We start from the raw sequence: 20,616 nt of genomic DNA, 5'->3' as shown, positions 1-20,616 counted from the left end.
AAGAAACTAATATGACTTCAAAAAAATTGCAATACAAAAGAGATTTCCACACTTAGTGTTAGAATTTTGAACCACTAACGTTTTTTCCACGTGGTTTAGCAATAAATAAATATTCATCACCTATATTCAATTGATTCATCTAATCATTCTATCAGCTTCTGCGCAAAGGAAATATAGAGGTAAACATGATACAGAGAAAATACATCTATTTTCAACATTAAAGGAGAATCAAGTATTGGCTTGGAGACTGATTGAAATTATGTCCTTTGCGTTTTTAACTTCATGCTCTAACAGACTAAACTAATAGGCTCACTAAAAATATAGAATACTTTTGAAGAATTAGCAGATGATGAAATGCTACTGATTCCATCCAATCCTTCAAGCAGCGTGTGATTCAAGGAGATAAACAGTCCAAAATGAGACACTAGAAAAATTAATCTTTTTTCAAACAATTAAACTTGGCCTGTACAGGGATCGAACCTGTGACCTTGGCGTTATTAGCACCACGCTCTAACCATCTGAGCTAACAGGCCATTTTGCACAACTACCTGGAGGTCCAGCAAATGAAGAAGGGCAAATGATAGTTAACCCAGGAGATTTGGAAAGCTTAATTTCAGCAGTTTACCATGAAGTTATTGTTATATATTATCAACATGAAGAAACTAATATGACTTAAAAAAAATTACAATACAAAAGAGATTTTCATACTTAGTGTTAGAACTTAGAACCATTAACGTTTTTTCCATGAGGTTAAGCAATAAATAAATATTCATCACCTATATTGAATTGATTCATCTAATCATTTTATCAGCTTCTCCTCAAAGGAAATATAGAGATAAACATGATACAGTAGAAAATACATCTATTTTCAACATTAAAGGAGCATCAAGTATTGGCTTGGAGACTGATTGAAAGTATGTCCTTGGCGTTTTTAACTTCATGCTCTAACAGACTAAACTAATAGAGTCACTAAATATATAGCATACTACTGAAGATGAAGCAGATGATGAAGTCCTACTGATTGTTAATCCGGGATAGTTGGAAAGCTTATATTCAGCTGTTTACATTCATAGTATCTTTATATATTATCAACAAGACTAAACAAAAATGATCTCAATAAATTGCAATAAATAAGAGATTTAGTTACTTGGCGTTAGAACTTAGAACCATTAATAGATATTCCAGGCGCTTTAAGAATAGTAATTAATTCTATAATTATATCAAATGTATTCATCCAATCCTTCCAGCAGCATTTGATCCAAGGAGATAAACAGTCCAAAATGAGACACAAGAAAAATTCATCTTTTTTCAAAGAATTAAACTTGGCCTGTACAGGGATCGAACCTGTGACCTTGGCGTTATTAGCACCACGCTCTAACCAAGTGAGCTAACAGGCCAATTTGCACATCTTCTGGAGGACCAGCACAGGAAGCAGTGCTAATGATAGTTCAACCGGGAGATTTGGAAAGCTTAATTTCAGCTGTTTAATATGAATTAACTTTCATATTATCAACATGAAGAAACTAATATGACTTCAAAAAAATTGCAATACAAAAGAGATTTCCATACTTAGTGTTAGAATTTTGAACCAGTAACGTTTTTTCCACGTGGTTTAGCAATAAATAAATATTCATCACCTATATTCAATTGATTCATCTAATCATTCTATCAGCTTCTGCGCAAAGGAAATATGGATGTAAACATGATACAGAAGAAAATACATCTATTTTCAACATTAAAGGAGCATCAAGTATTGGCTTGGAGACTGATTGAAATTATGTCCTTTGCGTTTTTAACTTCATGCTCTAACAGACTAAACTAATAGGCTCACTAAATATATAGAATACTTTTGAAGAATTAGCAGATGATGAAATGCTACTGATTCCATCCAATCCTTCAAGCAGCGTGTGATTCAAGAAGATTAACAGTCCAAAATGAGACACAAGAAAAATTCATCTTTGTTCAAAAAATTGAACTTGGCCTGTACAGGGATCGAACCTGTGACCTTGGTGTTATTAGCACCACGCTCTAACCATCTGAGCTAACAGGCCATTTTGCACAACTACCTGGATGTCCAGCAAATGAAGAAGGGCAAATAATAGTTAACCCAGGAGATTTGGAAAACTTAATTTCAGCAGTTTACCATGAAGTTATTGTTATATATTATCAACATGAAGAAACTAATATGACTTAAAAAAAATAGAATACAAAAGAGATTTTCATACTTCGTGTTAGAACTTAGAACCATTAACGTTTTTTTCATGTGGTTAAGCAATAAATAAATATTCATCACCTATATTGAATTGATTCATCTAATCATTTTATCAGCTTCTCCTCAAAGGACATATAGAGATAAACATGATACAGTAGAAAATACATCTATTTTCAACATTAAAGGAGCATCAAGTATTGGCTTGGAGACTGATTGAAAGTATGTCCTTGTCCTTTTTAACTTCATGCTCTAACAGACTAAACTAATAGAGTCACTAAATATATAGCATACTATTGAAGATGAAGCAGATGATGCAGTCCTACTGATTGTTAATCCGGGATAGTTGGAAAGCTTATATTCAGCTATTTACATTCATAGTATCTTTATATATTATCAACAAGACTAAACAAAAATGATCTCAATAAATTGCTATAAATAAGAGATTTAGTTACTTGGCGTTAGAACTTAGAACCATTAATAGATATTCCAGACGCTTTAAGAATAGTAATTAATTCTATAATTATATCAAATGTATTCATCCAGTCCTTCAAGCAGCGTTTGATCCAAGGAGATAAACAGTCCAAAATGAGACACAAGAAAAATTAATCTTTTTTCAAAGAATTAAACTTGGCCTGTACAGGGATCGAACCTGTGACCTTGGCGTTATTAGCACCACGCTCTAACCAAGTGAGCTAACAGGCCAATTTGCACATCTTCTGGAGGACCAGCACAGGAAGCAGTGCTAATGATAGTTCAACCGGGAGATTTGGAAAGCTTAATTTCAGCTGTTTAATATGAATTAACTTTCATATTATCAACATGAAGAAACTAATATGACTTCAAAAAAATTGCAATACAAAAGAGATTTCCATACTTAGTGTTAGAATTTTGAACCAGTAAAGTTTTTTCCACGTGGTTTAGCAATAAATAAATATTCATCACCTATATTCAATTGATTCATCTAATCATTCTATCAGCTTCTGCGCAAAGGAAATATGGATGTAAACATGATACAGAAGAAAATACATCTATTTTCAACATTAAAGGAGCATCAAGTATTGGCTTGGAGACTGATTGAAATTATGTCCTTTGCGTTTTTAACTTCATGCTCTAACAGACTAAACTAATAGGCTCACTAAATATATAGAATACTTTTGAAGAATTAGCAGATGATGAAATGCTACTGATTCCATCCAATCCTTCAAGCAGCGTGTGATTCAAGAAGATTAACAGTCCAAAATGAGACACAAGAAAAATTCATCTTTGTTCAAAAAATTGAACTTGGCCTGTACAGGGATCGAACCTGTGACCTTGGTGTTATTAGCACCACGCTCTAACCATCTGAGCTAACAGGCCATTTTGCACAACTACCTGGATGTCCAGCAAATGAAGAAGGGCAAATAATAGTTAACCCAGGAGATTTGGAAAACTTAATTTCAGCAGTTTACCATGAAGTTATTGTTATATATTATCAACATGAAGAAACTAATATGACTTAAAAAAAATACAATACAAAAGAGATTTTCATACTTCGTGTTAGAACTTAGAACCATTAACGTTTTTTTCATGTGGTTAAGCAATAAATAAATATTCATCACCTATATTGAATTGATTCATCTAATCATTTTATCAGCTTCTCCTCAAAGGACATATAGAGATAAACATGATACAGTAGAAAATACATCTATTTTCAACATTAAAGGAGCATCAAGTATTGGCTTGGAGACTGATTGAAAGTATGTCCTTGTCCTTTTTAACTTCATGCTCTAACAGACTAAACTAATAGAGTCACTAAATATATAGCATACTATTGAAGATGAAGCAGATGATGAAGTCCTACTGATTGTTAATCCGGGATAGTTGGAAAGCTTATATTCAGCTATTTACATTCATAGTATCTTTATATATTATCAACAAGACTAAACAAAAATGATCTCAATAAATTGCTATAAATAAGAGATTTAGTTACTTGGCGTTAGAACTTAGAACCATTAATAGATATTCCAGGCGCTTTAAGAATAGTAATTAATTCTATAATTATATCAAATGTATTCATCCAGTCCTTCAAGCAGCGTTTGATCCAAGGAGATAAACAGTCCAAAATGAGACACAAGAAAAATTAATCTTTTTCAAAGAATTAAACTTGGCCTGTACAGGGATCGAATCTGTGACCTTGGCGTTATTAGCACCACGCTCTAACCAACTGAGCTAAAAGGCCGATTTGCACATCTTCTGGAGGACCAGCACAGGAAGCAGTGCTAATGATAGTTCAACCGGGAGATTTGGAAAGCTTAATTTCAGCTGTTTAATATGAATTAACTTTCATATTATCAACATGAAGAAACTAATATGACTTCAAAAAAATTGCAATACAAAAGGGATTTCCATACTTAGTGTTAGAATTTTGAAACACTAACGTTTTTTCCACGTGGTTTAGCAATAAATAAATATTCATCACCTATATTCAATTGATTCATCTAATCATTCTATCTGCTTCTGCGCAAAGGAAATATGGAGGTAAACATGATACAGAAGAAAATACATCTATTTTCAACATTAAAGGAGCATCAAGTATTGGCTTGGAGACTGATTGAAATTATGTCCTTTGCGTTTTTAACTTCATGCTCTAACAGACTAAACTAATAGGCTCACTAAATATATAGAATACTTTTGAAGAATTAGAAGATGATGAAATGCTACTGATTCCATCCAATCCTTCAAGCAGCGTGTGATTCAAGAAGATTAACAGTCCAAAATGAGACACAAGAAAAATTCATCTTTGTTCAAACAATTGAACTTGGCCTGTACAGGGATCGAACCTGTGACCTTGGCGTTATTAGCACCACGCTCTAACCATCTGAGCTAACAGGCCATTTTGCACAACTACCTGGATGTCCAGCAAATGAAGAAGGGCAAATAATAGTTAACCCAGGAGATTTGGAAAACTTAATTTCAGCCGTTTACCATGAAGTTATTGTTATATATTATCAACATGAAGAAACTAATATGACTTAAAAAAAATACAATACAAAAGAGATTTTCATACTTAGTGTTAGAACTTAGAACCATTAACGTTTTTTTCATGTGGTTAAGCAATAAATAAATATTCATCACCTATATTGAATTGATTCATCTAATCATTTTATCAGCTTCTCCTCAAAGGAAATATAGAGATAAACATGATACAGTAGAAAATACATCTATTTTCAACATTAAAGGAGCATCAAGTATTGGTTTGGAGACTGATTGAAAGTATGTCCTTGTCGTTTTTAACTTCATGCTCTAACAGACTAAACTAATAGAGTCACTAAATATATAGCATACTATTGAAGATGAAGCAGATGATGAAGTCCTACTGATTGTTAATCCGGGATAGTTGGAAAGCTTATATTCAGCTGTTTACATTCATAGTATCTTTATATATTATCAACAAGACTAAACAAAAATGATATCAATAAATTGCTATAAATAAGAGATTTAGTTACTTGGCGTTAGAACTTAGAATCATTAATAGATATTCCAAGCGCTTTAAGAATAGTAATTAATTCTATAATTATATTAAATGTATTCATCCAGTCCTTCAAGCAGCGTTTGATCCAAGGAGATAAACAGTCCAAAATGAGACACAAGAAAAATTAATCTTTTTTCAAAGAATTAAACTTGGCCTGTACAGGGATCGAACCTGTGACCTTGGCGTTATTAGCACCACGCTCTAACCAACTGAGCTAAAAGGCCAATTTGCACATCTTCTGGAGGACCAGCACACGAAGCAGTGCTAATGATAGTTCAACCGGGAGATTTGGAAAGCTTAATTTCAGCTGTTTAATATGAATTAACTTTCATATTATCAACATGAAGAAACTAATATGACTTCAAAAAAATTGCAATACAAAAGAGATTTCCATACTTAGTGTTAGAATTTTGAACCAGTAACGTTTTTTCCACGTGGTTTAGCAATAAATAAATATTCATCACCTATATTCAATTGATTCATCTAATCATTCTATCAGCTTCTGCGCAAAGGAAATATGGATGTAAACATGATACAGAAGAAAATACATCTATTTTCAACATTAAAGGAGCTTCAAATATTGGCTAGGAGACTGATTGAAATTATGTCCTTTGCGTTTTTAACTTCATGCTCTAACAGACTAAACTAATAGGCTCACTAAATATATAGAATACTTTTGAAGAATTAGCAGATGATGAAATGCTACTGATTCCATCCAATCCTTCAAGCAGCGTGTGATTCAAGAAGATTAACAGTCCAAAATGAGACACAAGAAAAATTCATCTTTGTTCAAACAATTGAACTTGGCCTGTACAGGGATCGAACCTGTGACCTTGGCGTTATTAGCACCACGCTCTAACCATCTGAGCTAACAGGCCATTTTGCACAACTACCTGGAGGTCCAGCAAATGAAGAAGGGCAAATGATAGTTAACCCAGGAGATTTGGAAAACTTAATTTCAGCAGTTTACCATGAAGTTATTGTTATATATTATCCACATGAAGAAACTAATATGACTTAAAAAAAATACAATACAAAAGAGATTTTCATACTTAGTGTTAGAACTTAGAACCATTAACGTTTTTTTCATGTGGTTAAGCAATAAATAAATATTCATCACCTATATTGAATTGATTCATCTAATCATTTTATCAGCTTCTCCTCAAAGGAAATATAGAGATAAACATGATACAGTAGAAAATACATCTATTTTCAACATTAAAGGAGCATCAAGTATTGGCTTGGAGACTGATTGAAAGTATGTCCTTGTCGTTTTTAACTTCATGCTCTAACAGACTAAACTAATAGAGTCACTAAATATATAGCATACTATTGAAGATGAAGCAGATGATGAAGTCCTACTGATTGTTAATCCGGGATAGTTGGAAAGCTTATATTCAGATATTTACATTCATAGTATCTTTATATATTATCAACAAGACTAAACAAAAATGATCTCAATAATTTGCTATAAATAAGAGATTTAGTTACTTGGCGTTAGAACTTAGAACCATTAATAGATATTCCAGGCGCTTTAAGAATAGTAATTCATTCTATAATTATATCAAATGTATTCATCCAGTCCTTCAAGCAGCGTTTGATCCAAGGAGATAAACAGTCCAAAATGAGACACAAGAAAAATTAATCTTTTTCAAAGAATTAAACTTGGCCTGTACAGGGATCGAATCTGTGACCTTGGCGTTATTAGCACCACGCTCTAACCAACTGAGCTAAAAGGCCAATTTGCACATCTTCTGGAGGACCAGCACAGGAAGCAGTGCTAATGATAGTTCAACCGGGAGATTTGGAAAGCTTAATTTCAGCTGTTTAATATGAATTAACTTTCATATTATCAACATGAAGAAACTAATATGACTTCAAAAAAATTGCAATACAAAAGGGATTTCCATACTTAGTGTTAGAATTTTGAACCACTAACGTTTTTTCCACGTGGTTTAGCAATAAATAAATATTCATCACCTATATTCAATTGATTCATCTAATCATTCTATCAGCTTCTGCACAAAGGAAATATGGAGGTAAACATGATACAGAGAAAATACATCTATTTTCAACATTAAAGGAGAATCAAGTATTGGCTTGGAGACTGATTGAAATTATGTCCTTTGCGTTTTTAACTTCATGCTCTAACAGACTAAACTAATAGGCTCACTAAATATATAGAATACTTTTGAAGAATTAGCAGATGATGAAATGCTACTGATTCCAGCCAATCCTTCAAGCAGCGTGTGATTCAAGAAGATTAACAGTCCAAAATGAGACACTAGAAAAATTAATCTTTTTTCAAACAATTGAACTTGGCCTGTACAGGGAACGAACCTGTGACCTTGGCGTTATTAGCACCACGCTCTAACCATCTGAGCTAACAGGCCATTTTGCACAACTACCTGGATGTCCAGCAAATGAAGAAGGGCAACTAATAGTTAACCCAGGAGATTTGGAAAACTTAATTTCAGCAGTTTACCATGAAGTTATTGTTATATATTATCAACATGAAGAAACTAATATGACTTAAAAAAAATACAATACAAAAGAGATTTTCATACTTAGTGATAGAACTTAGAACCATTAACGTTTTTTTCATGTGGTTAAGCAATAAATAAATATTCATCACCTATATTGAATTGATTCATCTAATCATTTTATCAGCTTCTCCTCAAAGGAAATATAGAGATAAACATGATACAGTAGAAAATACATCTATTTTCAACATTAAAGGAGCATCAAGTATTGGCTTGGAGACTGATTGAAAGTATGTCCTTGTGGTTTTTAACTTCATGCTCTAACAGACTAAACTAATAGAGTCACTAAATATATAGCATACTATTGAAGATGAAGCAGATGATGAAGTCCTACTGATTGTTAATCCGGGATAGTTGGAAAGCTTATATTCAGCTATTTACATTCATAGTATCTTTATATATTATCAACAAGACTAAACAAAAATGATCTCAATAAATTGCTATAAATAAGAGATTTAGTTACTTGGCGTTAGAACTTAGAACCATTAATAGATATTCCAGGCGCTTGAAGATTAGTAATTAATTCTATAATTATATCAAATGTATTCATCCAGTCCTTCAAGCAGCGTTTGATCCAAGGAGATAAACAGTCCAAAATGAGACACAAGAAAAATTAATCTTTTTCAAAGAATTAAACTTGGCCTGTACAGAGATCGAATCTGTGACCTTGGCGTTATTAGCACCACGCTCTAACCAACTGAGCAAAAAGGCCGATTTGCACATCTTCTGGAGGACCAGCACAGGAAGCAGTGCTAATGATAGTTCAACCGGGAGATTTGGAAAGCTTAATTTCAGCTGTTTAATATGAATTAACTTTCATATTATCAACATGAAGAAACTAATATGACTTCAAAAAAATTGCAATACAAAAGGGATATCCATACTTAGTGTTAGAATTTTGAACCACTAACGTTTTTTCCACGTGGTTTAGCAATAAATAAATATTCATCACCTATATTCAATTGATTCATCTAATCATTCTATCAGCTTCTGCGCAAAGGAAATATGGAGGTAAACATGATACAGAAGAAAATACATCTATTTTCAACATTAAAGGAGCATCAAGTATTGGCTTGGAGACTGATTGAAATTATGTCCTTTGCGTTTTTAACTTCATGCTCTAACAGTCTAAACTAATAGGCTCACTAAATATATAGAATACTTTTGAAGAATTAGCAGATGATGAAATGCTACTGATTCCATCCAATCCTTCAAGCAGCGTGTGATTCAAGAAGATTAACAGTCCAAAATGAGACACAAGAAAAATTCATCTTTGTTCAAACAATTGAACTTGGCCTGTACAGGGATCGAACCTGTGACCTTGGCGTTATTAGCACCACGCTCTAACCATCTGAGCTAACAGGCCATTTTGCACAACTACCTGGATGTCCAGCAAATGAAGAAGGGCAAATAATAGTTAACCCAGGAGATTTGGAAAACTTAATTTCAGCAGTTTACCATGAAGTTATTGTTATATATTATCAACATGAAAAAACTAATATGACTTAAAAAAAATACAATACAAAAGAGATTTTCATACTTAGTGTTAGAACTTAGAACCATTAACGTTTTTTTCATGTGGTTAAGCAATAAATAAATATTCATCACCTATATTGAATTGATTCATCTAATCATTTTATCAGCTTCTCCTCAAAGGAAATATAGAGATAAACATGATACAGTAGAAAATACATCTATTTTCAACATTAAAGGAGCATCAAGTATTGGCTTGGAGACTGATTGAAAGTATGTCCTTGGCGTTTTTAACTTCATGCTCTAACAGACTAAACTAATAGAGTCACTAAATATATAGCATACTATTGAAGATGAAGCAGATGATGAAGTCCTACTGATTGTTAATCCGGGATAGTTGGAAAGCTTATATTCAGCTGTTTACATTCATAGTATCTTTATATATTATCAACAAGACTAAACAAAAATGATCTCAATAAATTGCAATAAATAAAAGATTTAGTTACTTGGCGTTAGAACTTAGAACCATTAATAGATATTCCAGGCGCTTTAAGAATAGTAATTAATTCTATAAATATATCAAATGTATTCATCCAATCCTTCAAGCAGCGTTTGATCCAAGGAGATAAACAGTCCAAAATGAGACACAAGAAATATTCATCTTTTTTCAAAGAATTAAACTTGGCCTGTACAGGGATCGAACCTGTGACCTTGGCGTTATTAGCACCATGCTCTAACCAACTGAGCTAACAGGCCAATTTGCACATCTTCTGGAGGAGCAGCACAGGAAGCAGTGCTAATGATAGTTCAACCGGGAGATTTGGAAAGCTTAATTTCAGCTGTTTAACATGAATTAACTTTCATATTATCAACATGAAGAAACTAATATGACTTCAAAAAAATTGCAATACAAAAGAGATTTTCATACTTAGTGTTAGAATTTTGAACCAGTAACGTTTTTTCCACGTGGTTTAGCAATAAATAAATATTCATCACCTATATTCAATTGATTCATCTAATCATTCTATCAGCTTCTGCGCAAAGGAAATATGGAGGTAAACATGATACAGAAGAAAATACATCTATTTTCAACATTAAAGGAGCATCAAGTATTGGCTTGGAGACTGATTGAAATTATGTCCTTTGCGTTTTGAACTTCATGCTCTAACAGACTAAACTAATAGGCTCACTAAATATATAGAATACTTTTGAAGAATTTGCAGATGATGAAATGCTACTGATTCCATCCAATCCTTCAAGCAGCGTGTGATTCAAGGAGATAAACAGTCCAAAATGAGACACAAGAAAAATTCATCTTTGTTCAAACAATTAAACTTGGCCTGTACAGGGATCGAACCTGTGACCTTGGCGTTATTAGCACCACGCTCTAACCATCTGTGCTAACAGGCCATTTTGCACAGCTAGCTGGAGGTCCAGCATATGAAGAAGGGCAAATGATAGTTAACCCAAGAGATTTGGAAAGCTTAATTTCAGCAGTTTACCATGAAGTTATTGTTATATATTATCAACATGAAGAAACTAATATGACTTAAAAAAAATTACAATACAAAAGAGATTTACATACTTAGTGTTAGAACTTAGAACCATTAAAAAAAATTCCATGTGGTTAAGCAATAAATAAATATTCATCACCTATATTGAATTGATTCATCTAATCATTTTATCAGCTTCTCCTCAAAGGAAATATAGAGATAAACATGATACAGTAGAAAATACATCTATTTTCAACATTAAAGGAGCTTCAAATATTGGCTTGGAGACTGATTGAAATTATGTCCTTTGCGTTTTTAACTTAATGCTCTAACTGACTAAACTAATAGGCTCACTAAATATATAGAATACTTTTGAAGAATTAGCAGATGATGAAATGCTACTGATTCCATCCAATCCTTCAAGCAGCGTGTGATTCAAGAAGATTAACAGTCCAAAATGAGACACAAGAAAAATTCATATTTGTTCAAACAATTGAACTTGGCCTGTACAGGGATCGAACTAGTGACCGTGGCGTTATTAGCACCACGCTCTAACCATCTGAGCTAACAGGTCATTTTGCACCACTACCTGGAGGTCCAGCAAATGAAGAAGGGCAAATGATAGTTAACCCAGGAGATTTGGAAAGCTTAATTTCAGCAGTTTACCATGAAGTTATTGTTATATATTATCAACATGAAGAAACTAATATGACTTAAAAAAAATTACAATACAAAAGAGATTTTCATACTTAGTGTTAGAACTTAGAACCATTAATGTTTTTTCCATGTGGTTAAGCAATAAATAAATATTCATCACCTATATTGAATTGATTCATCTAATCATTTTATCAGCTTCTCCTCAAAGGACATATAGAGATAAACATGATACAGTAGAAAATACATCTATTTTCAACATTAAAGGAGCATCAAGTATTGGCTTGGAGACTGATTGAAAGTATGTCCTTGTCGTTTTTAACTTCATGCTCTAACAGACTAAACTAATAGAGTCACTAAATATATAGCATACTATTGAAGATGAAGCAGATGATGAAGTCCTACTGATTGTTAATCCGGGATAGTTGGAAAGCTTATATTCAGCTATTTACATTCATAGTATCTTTATATATTATCAACAAGACTAAACAAAAATGATCTCAATAAATTGCTATAAATAAGAGATTTAGTTACTTGGCGTTAGAACTTAGAACCATTAATAGATATTCCAGGCGCTTTAAGAATAGTAATTAATTCTATAATTATATCAAATGTATTCATTCAGTCCTTCAAGCAGCGTTTGATCCAAGGAGATAAACAGTCCAAAATGAGACACAAGAAAAATTAATATTTTTCAAAGAATTAAACTTGGCCTGTACAGGGATCGAACCTGTGACCTTGGCGTTATTAGCACCACGCTCTAACCAACTGAGCTAAAAGGCCAATTTACACATCTTCTGGAGGACCAGCACAGGAAGCAGTGCTAATGATAGTTCAACCGGGAGATTTGGAAAGCTTAATTTCAGCTGTTTAATATGAATTAACTTTCATATTATCAACATGAAGAAACTAATATGACTTCAAAAAAATTGCAATACAAAAGAGATTTCCATACTTAGTGTTAGAATTTTGAACCAGTAACGTTTTTTCCACGTGGTTTAGCAATAAATAAATATTCATCACCTATATTCAATTGATTCATCTAATCATTCTATCAGCTTCTGCGCAAAGGAAATATGGATGTAAACATGATACAGAAGAAAATACATCTATTTTCAACATTAAAGGAGCTTGAAATATTGGCTAGGAGACTGATTGAAATTATGTCCTTTGCGTTTTTAACTTAATGCTCTAACTGACTAAACTAATAGGCTCACTAAATATATAGAATACTTTTGAAGAATTAGCAGATGATGAAATGCTACTGATTCCATCCAATCCTTCAAGCAGCGTGTGATTCAAGGAGATAAACAGTCCAAAATGAGACACAAGAAAAATTCATCTTTGTTCAAACAATTAAACTTGGCCTGTACAGGGATCGAACCTGTGACCTTGGCGTTATTAGCACCACGCTCTAACCATCTGTGCTAACAGGCCATTTTGCACAGCTAGCTGGAGGTCCAGCATATGAAGAAGGGCAAATGATAGTTAACCCAAGAGATTTGGAAAGCTTAATTTCAGCAGTTTACCATGAAGTTATTGTTATATATTATCAACATGAAGAAACTAATATGACTTAAAAAAAATTACAATACAAAAGAGATTTACATACTTAGTGTTAGAACTTAGAACCATTAAAAAAAATTCCATGTGGTTAAGCAATAAATAAATATTCATCACCTATATTGAATTGATTCATCTAATCATTTTATCAGCTTCTCCTCAAAGGAAATATAGAGATAAACATGATACAGTAGAAAATACATCTATTTTCAACATTAAAGGAGCTTCAAATATTGGCTTGGAGACTGATTGAAATTATGTCCTTTGCGTTTTTAACTTAATGCTCTAACTGACTAAACTAATAGGCTCACTAAATATATAGAATACTTTTGAAGAATTAGCAGATGATGAAATGCTACTGATTCCATCCAATCCTTCAAGCAGCGTGTGATTCAAGAAGATTAACAGTCCAAAATGAGACACAAGAAAAATTCATATTTGTTCAAACAATTGAACTTGGCCTGTACAGGGATCGAACTAGTGACCGTGGCGTTATTAGCACCACGCTCTAACCATCTGAGCTAACAGGTCATTTTGCACCACTACCTGGAGGTCCAGCAAATGAAGAAGGGCAAATGATAGTTAACCCAGGAGATTTGGAAAGCTTAATTTCAGCAGTTTACCATGAAGTTATTGTTATATATTATCAACATGAAGAAACTAATATGACTTAAAAAAAATTACAATACAAAAGAGATTTTCATACTTAGTGTTAGAACTTAGAACCATTAATGTTTTTTCCATGTGGTTAAGCAATAAATAAATATTCATCACCTATATTGAATTGATTCATCTAATCATTTTATCAGCTTCTCCTCAAAGGACATATAGAGATAAACATGATACAGTAGAAAATACATCTATTTTCAACATTAAAGGAGCATCAAGTATTGGCTTGGAGACTGATTGAAAGTATGTCCTTGTCGTTTTTAACTTCATGCTCTAACAGACTAAACTAATAGAGTCACTAAATATATAGCATACTATTGAAGATGAAGCAGATGATGAAGTCCTACTGATTGTTAATCCGGGATAGTTGGAAAGCTTATATTCAGCTATTTACATTCATAGTATCTTTATATATTATCAACAAGACTAAACAAAAATGATCTCAATAAATTGCTATAAATAAGAGATTTAGTTACTTGGCGTTAGAACTTAGAACCATTAATAGATATTCCAGGCGCTTTAAGAATAGTAATTAATTCTATAATTATATCAAATGTATTCATTCAGTCCTTCAAGCAGCGTTTGATCCAAGGAGATAAACAGTCCAAAATGAGACACAAGAAAAATTAATATTTTTCAAAGAATTAAACTTGGCCTGTACAGGGATCGAACCTGTGACCTTGGCGTTATTAGCACCACGCTCTAACCAACTGAGCTAAAAGGCCAATTTACACATCTTCTGGAGGACCAGCACAGGAAGCAGTGCTAATGATAGTTCAACCGGGAGATTTGGAAAGCTTAATTTCAGCTGTTTAATATGAATTAACTTTCATATTATCAACATGAAGAAACTAATATGACTTCAAAAAAATTGCAATACAAAAGAGATTTCCATACTTAGTGTTAGAATTTTGAACCAGTAACGTTTTTTCCACGTGGTTTAGCAATAAATAAATATTCATCACCTATATTCAATTGATTCATCTAATCATTCTATCAGCTTCTGCGCAAAGGAAATATGGATGTAAACATGATACAGAAGAAAATACATCTATTTTCAACATTAAAGGAGCTTGAAATATTGGCTAGGAGACTGATTGAAATTATGTCCTTCGCGTTTTTAACTTCATGCTCTAACAGACTAAACTAATAGGCTCACTAAATATATAGAATAATTTTGAAGAATTAGCAGCTGATGAAATGCTACTGATTCCATCCAATCCTTCAAGCAGCGTGTGATTCAAGAAGATTAACAGTCCAAAATGAGACACAAGAAAAATTCATCTTTGTTCAAACAATTGAACTTGGCCTGTACAGGGATCGAACCTGTGACCTTGGCGTTATTAGCACCACGCTCTAACCATCTGAGCTAACAGGCCATTTTGCACAACTACCTGGAGGTCCAGCAAATGAAGAAGGGCAAATGATAGTTAACCCAGGAGATTTGGAAAACTTAATTTCAGCAGTTTACCATGAAGTTATTGTTATATATTATCAACATGCAGAAACTAATATGACTTAAAAAAAAATACAATACAAAAGAGATTTTCATACTTAGTGTTAGAACTTAGAACCATTAACGTTTTTTTCATGTGGTTAAGCAATAAATAAATATTCATCACCTATATTGAATTGATTCATCTAATCATTTTATCAGCTACTCCTCAAAGGAAATATAGAGATAAACATGATACAGTAGAAAATACATCTATTTTCAACATTAAAGGAGCATCAAGTATTGGCTTGGAGACTGATTGAAAGTATGTCCTTGTCATTTTTAACTTCATGCTCTAACAGACTAAACTAATAGAGTCACTAAATATATAGCATACTATTGAAGATGAAGCAGATGATGAAGTACTACTGATTGTTAATCCGGGATAGTTGGAAAGCTTATATTCAGCTATTTACATTCATAGTATCATTATATATTATCAACAAGACTAAACAAAAATGATCTCAATAAATTGCTATAAATAAGAGATTTAGTTACTTGGCGTTAGAACTTAGAACCATTAATAGATATTCCAGGCGCTTTAAGAATAGTAATTAATTCTATAATTATATCAAATGTATTCATCCAGTCCTTCAAGCAGCGTTTGATCCAAGGAGATAAACAGTCCAAAATGAGACACAAGAAAAATTAATCTTTTTCAAAGAATTAAACTTGGCCTGTACAGGGATCGAATCTGTGACCTTGGCGTTATTAGCACCACGCTCTAACCAACTGAGCTAAAAGGCCAATTTGCACATCTTCTGGAGGACCAGCACAGGAAGCAGTGCTAATGATAGTTCAACCGGAAGATTTGGAAAGCTTAATTTCAGCTGTTTAATATGAATTAACTTTCATATTATCAACATGAAGAAACTAATATGACTTCAAAAAAATTGCAATACAAAAGGGATTTCCATACTTAGTGTTAGAATTTTGAACCACTAACGTTTTTTCCACGTGGTTTAGCAATAAATAAATATTCATCACCTATATTCAATTGATTCATCTAATCATTCTATCAGCTTCTGCGCAAAAGACATATGGAGGTAAACATGATACAGAAGAAAATACATCTATTTTCAACATTAAAGGAGCATCAAGTATTGGCTTGGAGACTGATTGAAATTATGTCCTTTGCGTTTTTAACTTCATGCTCTAACAGACTAAACTAATAGGCTCACTAAATATATAGAATACTTTTGAAGAATTAGCAGATGATGAAATGCTACTGATTCCATCCAATCCTTCTAACAGCGTGTGATTCAAGAAGATTAACAGTCCAAAATGAGACACAAGAAAAATTTATCTTTGTTCAAACAATTGAACTTGGCCTGTACAGGGATCGAACCTGTGACCTTGGCGTTATTAGCACCACGCTCTAACCATCTGAGCTAACAGGCCATTTTGCACAACTACCTGGATGTCCAGCAAATGAAGAAGGGCAAATAATAGTTAACCCAGGAGATTTGGAAAACTTAATTTCAGCAGTTTACCATGAAGTTATTGTTATATATTATCAACATGAAGAAACTAATATGACTTAAAAAAAATACAATACAAAAGAGATTTTCATACTTAGTGTTAGAACTTAGAACCATTAACGTTTTTTTCATGTGGTTAAGCAATAAATAAATATTCATCACCTATATTGAATTGATTCATCTAATCATTTTATCAGCTTCTCCTAAAAGGAAATATAGAGATAAACATGATACAGTAGAAAATACATCTATTTTCAACATTAAAGGAGCATCAAGTATTGGTTTGGAGACTGATTGAAAGTATGTCCTTGTCGTTTTTAACTTCATGCTCTAACAGACTAAACTAATAGAGTCACTAAATATATAGCATACTATTGAAGATGAAGCAGATGATGAAGTCCTACTGATTGTTAATCCGGGATAGTTGGAAAGCTTATATTCAGCTGTTTACATTCATAGTATCTTTATATATTATCAACAAGACTAAACAAAAATGATATCAATAAATTGCTATAAATAAGAGATTTAGTTACTTGGCGTTAGAACTTAGAATCATTAATAGATATTCCAGGCGCTTTAAGAATAGTAATTAATTCTATAATTATATTAAATGTATTCATCCAGTCCTTCAAGCAGCGTTTGATCCAAGGAGATAAACAGTCCAAAATGAGACACAAGAAAAATTAATCTTTTTTCAAAGAATTAAACTTGGCCTGTACAGGGATCGAACCTGTGACCTTGGCGTTTTTAGCACCACGCTCTAACCAACTGAGCTAAAAGGCCAATTTGCACATCGTCTGGAGGACCAGCACACGAAGCAGTGCTAATGATAGTTCAACCGGGAGATTTGGAAAGCTTAATTTCAGCTGTTTAATATGAATTAACTTTCATATTATCAACATGAAGAAACTAATATGACTTCAAAAAAATTGCAATACAAAAGAGATTTCCATACTTAGTGTTAGAATTTTGAACCAGTAACGTTTTTTCCACGTGGTTTAGCAATAAATAAATATTCATCACCTATATTCAATTGATTCATCTAATCATTCTATCAGCTTCTGCGCAAAGGAAATATGGATGTAAACATGATAAGAAGAAAATACATCTATTTTCAACATTAAAGGAGCTTCAAATATTGGCTAGGAGACTGATTGAAATTATGTCCTTTGCGTTTTTAACTTCATGCTCTAACAGACTAAACTAATAGGCTCACTAAATATATAGAATACTTTTGAAGAATTAGCAGATGATGAAATGCTACTGATTCCATCCAATCCTTCAAGCAGCGTGTGATTCAAGAAGATTAACAGTCCAAAATGAGACACAAGAAAAATTCATCTTTGTTCAAACAATTGAACTTGGCCTGTACAGGGATCAAACCTGTGACCTTGGCGTTATTAGCACCACACTCTAACCATCTGAGCTAACAGGCCATTTTGCACAACTACCTGGAGGTCCAGCAAATGAAGAAGGGCAAATGATAGTTAACCCAGGAGATTTGGAAAACTTAATTTCAGCAGTTTACCATGAAGTTATTGTTATATATTATCAACATGAAGAAACTAATATGACTTAAAAAAAAATACAATACAAAAGAGATTTTCATACTTAGTGTTAGAACTTAGAACCATTAACGTTTTTTTCATGTGGTTAAGCAATAAATAAATATTCATCACCTATATTGAATTGATTCATCTAATCATTTTATCAGCTTCTCCTCAAAGGAAATATAGAGATAAACATGATACAGTAGAAAATACATCTATTTTCAACATTAAAGGAGCATCAAGTATTGGCTTGGAGACTGATTGAAAGTATGTCCTTGGCGTTTTTAACTTCATGCTCTAACAGACTAAACTAATAGAGTCACTAAATATATAGCATACTATTGAAGATGAAGCAGATGATGAAGTCCTACTGATTGTTAATCCGGGATAGTTGGAAAGCTTATATTCAGCTGTTTACATTCATAGTATCTTTATATATTATCAACAAGACTAAACAAAAATGATCTCAATAAATTGCAATAAATAAAAGATTTAGTTACTTGGCGTTAGAACTTAGTACCATTAATAGATATTCCAGGCGCTTTAAGAATAGTAATTAATTCTATAAATATATCAAATGTATTCATCCAATCCTTCAAGCAGCGTTTGATCCAAGGAGATAAACAGTCCAAAATGAGACACAAGAAATATTCATCTTTTTTCAAAGAATTAAACTTGGCCTGTACAGGGATCGAACCTGTGACCTTGGCGTTATTAGCACCACGCTCTAACCAACTGAGCTAACAGGCCAATTTGCACATCTTCTGGAGGACCAGCACAGGAAGCAGTGCTAATGATAGTTCAACCGGGAGATTTGGAAAGCTTAATTTCAGCTGTTTAATATGAATTAACTTTCATATTATCAACATGAAGAAACTAATATGACTTCAAAAAAATTGCAATACAAAAGAGATTTCCATACTTAGTGTTAGAATTTTGAACCAGTAACGTTTTTTCCACGTGGTTTAGCAATAAATAAATATTCATCACCTATATTCAATTGATTCATCTAATCATTCTATCAGCTTCTGCGCAAAGGAAATATAGAGGTAAACATGATACAGAGAAAATACATCTATTTTCAACATTAAAGGAGAATCAAGTATTGGCTTGGAGACTGATTGAAATTATGTCCTTTGCGTTTTTAACTTCATGCTCTAACAGACTAAACTAATAGGCTCACTAAATATATAGAATACTTTTGAAGAATTAGCAGATGATGAAATGCTACTGATTCCATCCAATCCTTCAAGCAGCGTGTGATTCAAGAAGATTAACAGTCCAAAATGAGACACAAGAAAAATTCATCTTTGTTCAAACAATTGAACGTGGCCTGTACAGGGATCGAACCTGTGACCTTGGTGTTATTAGCACCACGCTCTAACCATCTGAGCTAACAGGCCATTTTGCACAACTACCTGGATGTCCAGCAAATGAAGAAGGGCAAATAATAGTTAACCCAGGAGATTTGGAAAACTTAATTTCAGCAGTTTACCATGAAGTTATTGTTATATATTATCAACATGAAGAAACTAATATGACTTAAAAAAAATACAATACAAAAGAGATTTTCATACTTCGTGTTAGAACTTAGAACCATTAACGTTTTTTTCATGTGGTTAAGCAATAAATAAATATTCATCACCTATATTGAATTGATTCATCTAATCATTTTATCAGCTTCTCCTCAAAGGACATATAGAGATAAACATGATACAGTAGAAAATACATCTATTTTCAACATTAAAGGAGCATCAAGTATTGGCTTGGAGACTGATTGAAAGTATGTCCTTGTCCTTTTTAACTTCATGCTCTAACAGACTAAACTAATAGAGTCACTAAATATATAGCATACTATTGAAGATGAAGCAGATGATGAAGTCCTACTGATTGTTAATCCGGGATAGTTGGAAAGCTTATATTCAGCTATTTACATTCATAGTATCTTTATATATTATCAACAAGACTAAAC

The 20,616-nt window shown here is 32.7% G+C and overlaps 14 non-coding genes across 14 annotated transcripts; all 14 read right to left on the bottom strand.

Moving 5' to 3' along the window:
• Positions 1-459: 459 nt before the first annotated feature.
• TRNAI-AAU (transfer RNA isoleucine (anticodon AAU)) lies at positions 460-533 on the bottom strand. The gene has a single exon. It is a non-coding gene; the product is annotated as a tRNA-Ile (tRNA).
• Positions 534-1,323: 790 nt separating this feature from the next.
• TRNAI-AAU (transfer RNA isoleucine (anticodon AAU)) lies at positions 1,324-1,397 on the bottom strand. Its single transcript has one exon. It is a non-coding gene; the product is annotated as a tRNA-Ile (tRNA).
• Positions 1,398-2,840: 1,443 nt separating this feature from the next.
• TRNAI-AAU (transfer RNA isoleucine (anticodon AAU)) lies at positions 2,841-2,914 on the bottom strand. The gene has a single exon. It is a non-coding gene; the product is annotated as a tRNA-Ile (tRNA).
• A 2,096-nt stretch (positions 2,915-5,010) lies between these two features.
• TRNAI-AAU (transfer RNA isoleucine (anticodon AAU)) lies at positions 5,011-5,084 on the bottom strand. Its single transcript has one exon. It is a non-coding gene; the product is annotated as a tRNA-Ile (tRNA).
• Positions 5,085-5,873: 789 nt separating this feature from the next.
• On the bottom strand, positions 5,874-5,947 carry TRNAI-AAU (transfer RNA isoleucine (anticodon AAU)). Its single transcript has one exon. It is a non-coding gene; the product is annotated as a tRNA-Ile (tRNA).
• A 580-nt stretch (positions 5,948-6,527) lies between these two features.
• TRNAI-AAU (transfer RNA isoleucine (anticodon AAU)) lies at positions 6,528-6,601 on the bottom strand. Its single transcript has one exon. It is a non-coding gene; the product is annotated as a tRNA-Ile (tRNA).
• A 2,957-nt stretch (positions 6,602-9,558) lies between these two features.
• Positions 9,559-9,632, bottom strand: TRNAI-AAU (transfer RNA isoleucine (anticodon AAU)). The gene has a single exon. It is a non-coding gene; the product is annotated as a tRNA-Ile (tRNA).
• Positions 9,633-10,421: 789 nt separating this feature from the next.
• Positions 10,422-10,495, bottom strand: TRNAI-AAU (transfer RNA isoleucine (anticodon AAU)). Its single transcript has one exon. It is a non-coding gene; the product is annotated as a tRNA-Ile (tRNA).
• A 2,100-nt stretch (positions 10,496-12,595) lies between these two features.
• On the bottom strand, positions 12,596-12,669 carry TRNAI-AAU (transfer RNA isoleucine (anticodon AAU)). Its single transcript has one exon. It is a non-coding gene; the product is annotated as a tRNA-Ile (tRNA).
• A 2,100-nt stretch (positions 12,670-14,769) lies between these two features.
• On the bottom strand, positions 14,770-14,843 carry TRNAI-AAU (transfer RNA isoleucine (anticodon AAU)). Its single transcript has one exon. It is a non-coding gene; the product is annotated as a tRNA-Ile (tRNA).
• Positions 14,844-15,423: 580 nt separating this feature from the next.
• On the bottom strand, positions 15,424-15,497 carry TRNAI-AAU (transfer RNA isoleucine (anticodon AAU)). The gene has a single exon. It is a non-coding gene; the product is annotated as a tRNA-Ile (tRNA).
• A 1,443-nt stretch (positions 15,498-16,940) lies between these two features.
• TRNAI-AAU (transfer RNA isoleucine (anticodon AAU)) lies at positions 16,941-17,014 on the bottom strand. Its single transcript has one exon. It is a non-coding gene; the product is annotated as a tRNA-Ile (tRNA).
• A 789-nt stretch (positions 17,015-17,803) lies between these two features.
• On the bottom strand, positions 17,804-17,877 carry TRNAF-AAA (transfer RNA phenylalanine (anticodon AAA)). Its single transcript has one exon. It is a non-coding gene; the product is annotated as a tRNA-Phe (tRNA).
• A 1,443-nt stretch (positions 17,878-19,320) lies between these two features.
• TRNAI-AAU (transfer RNA isoleucine (anticodon AAU)) lies at positions 19,321-19,394 on the bottom strand. Its single transcript has one exon. It is a non-coding gene; the product is annotated as a tRNA-Ile (tRNA).
• Between the last annotated feature and the right edge of the window lie 1,222 nt (positions 19,395-20,616).

This window comes from Lissotriton helveticus, chromosome 4_1, assembly GCF_964261635.1.
Source record: "Lissotriton helveticus chromosome 4_1, aLisHel1.1, whole genome shotgun sequence".
NCBI classification, from domain to species: domain Eukaryota; kingdom Metazoa; phylum Chordata; class Amphibia; order Caudata; family Salamandridae; genus Lissotriton; species Lissotriton helveticus.
This window is presented reverse-complemented; position numbering and strand designations above follow the sequence as displayed.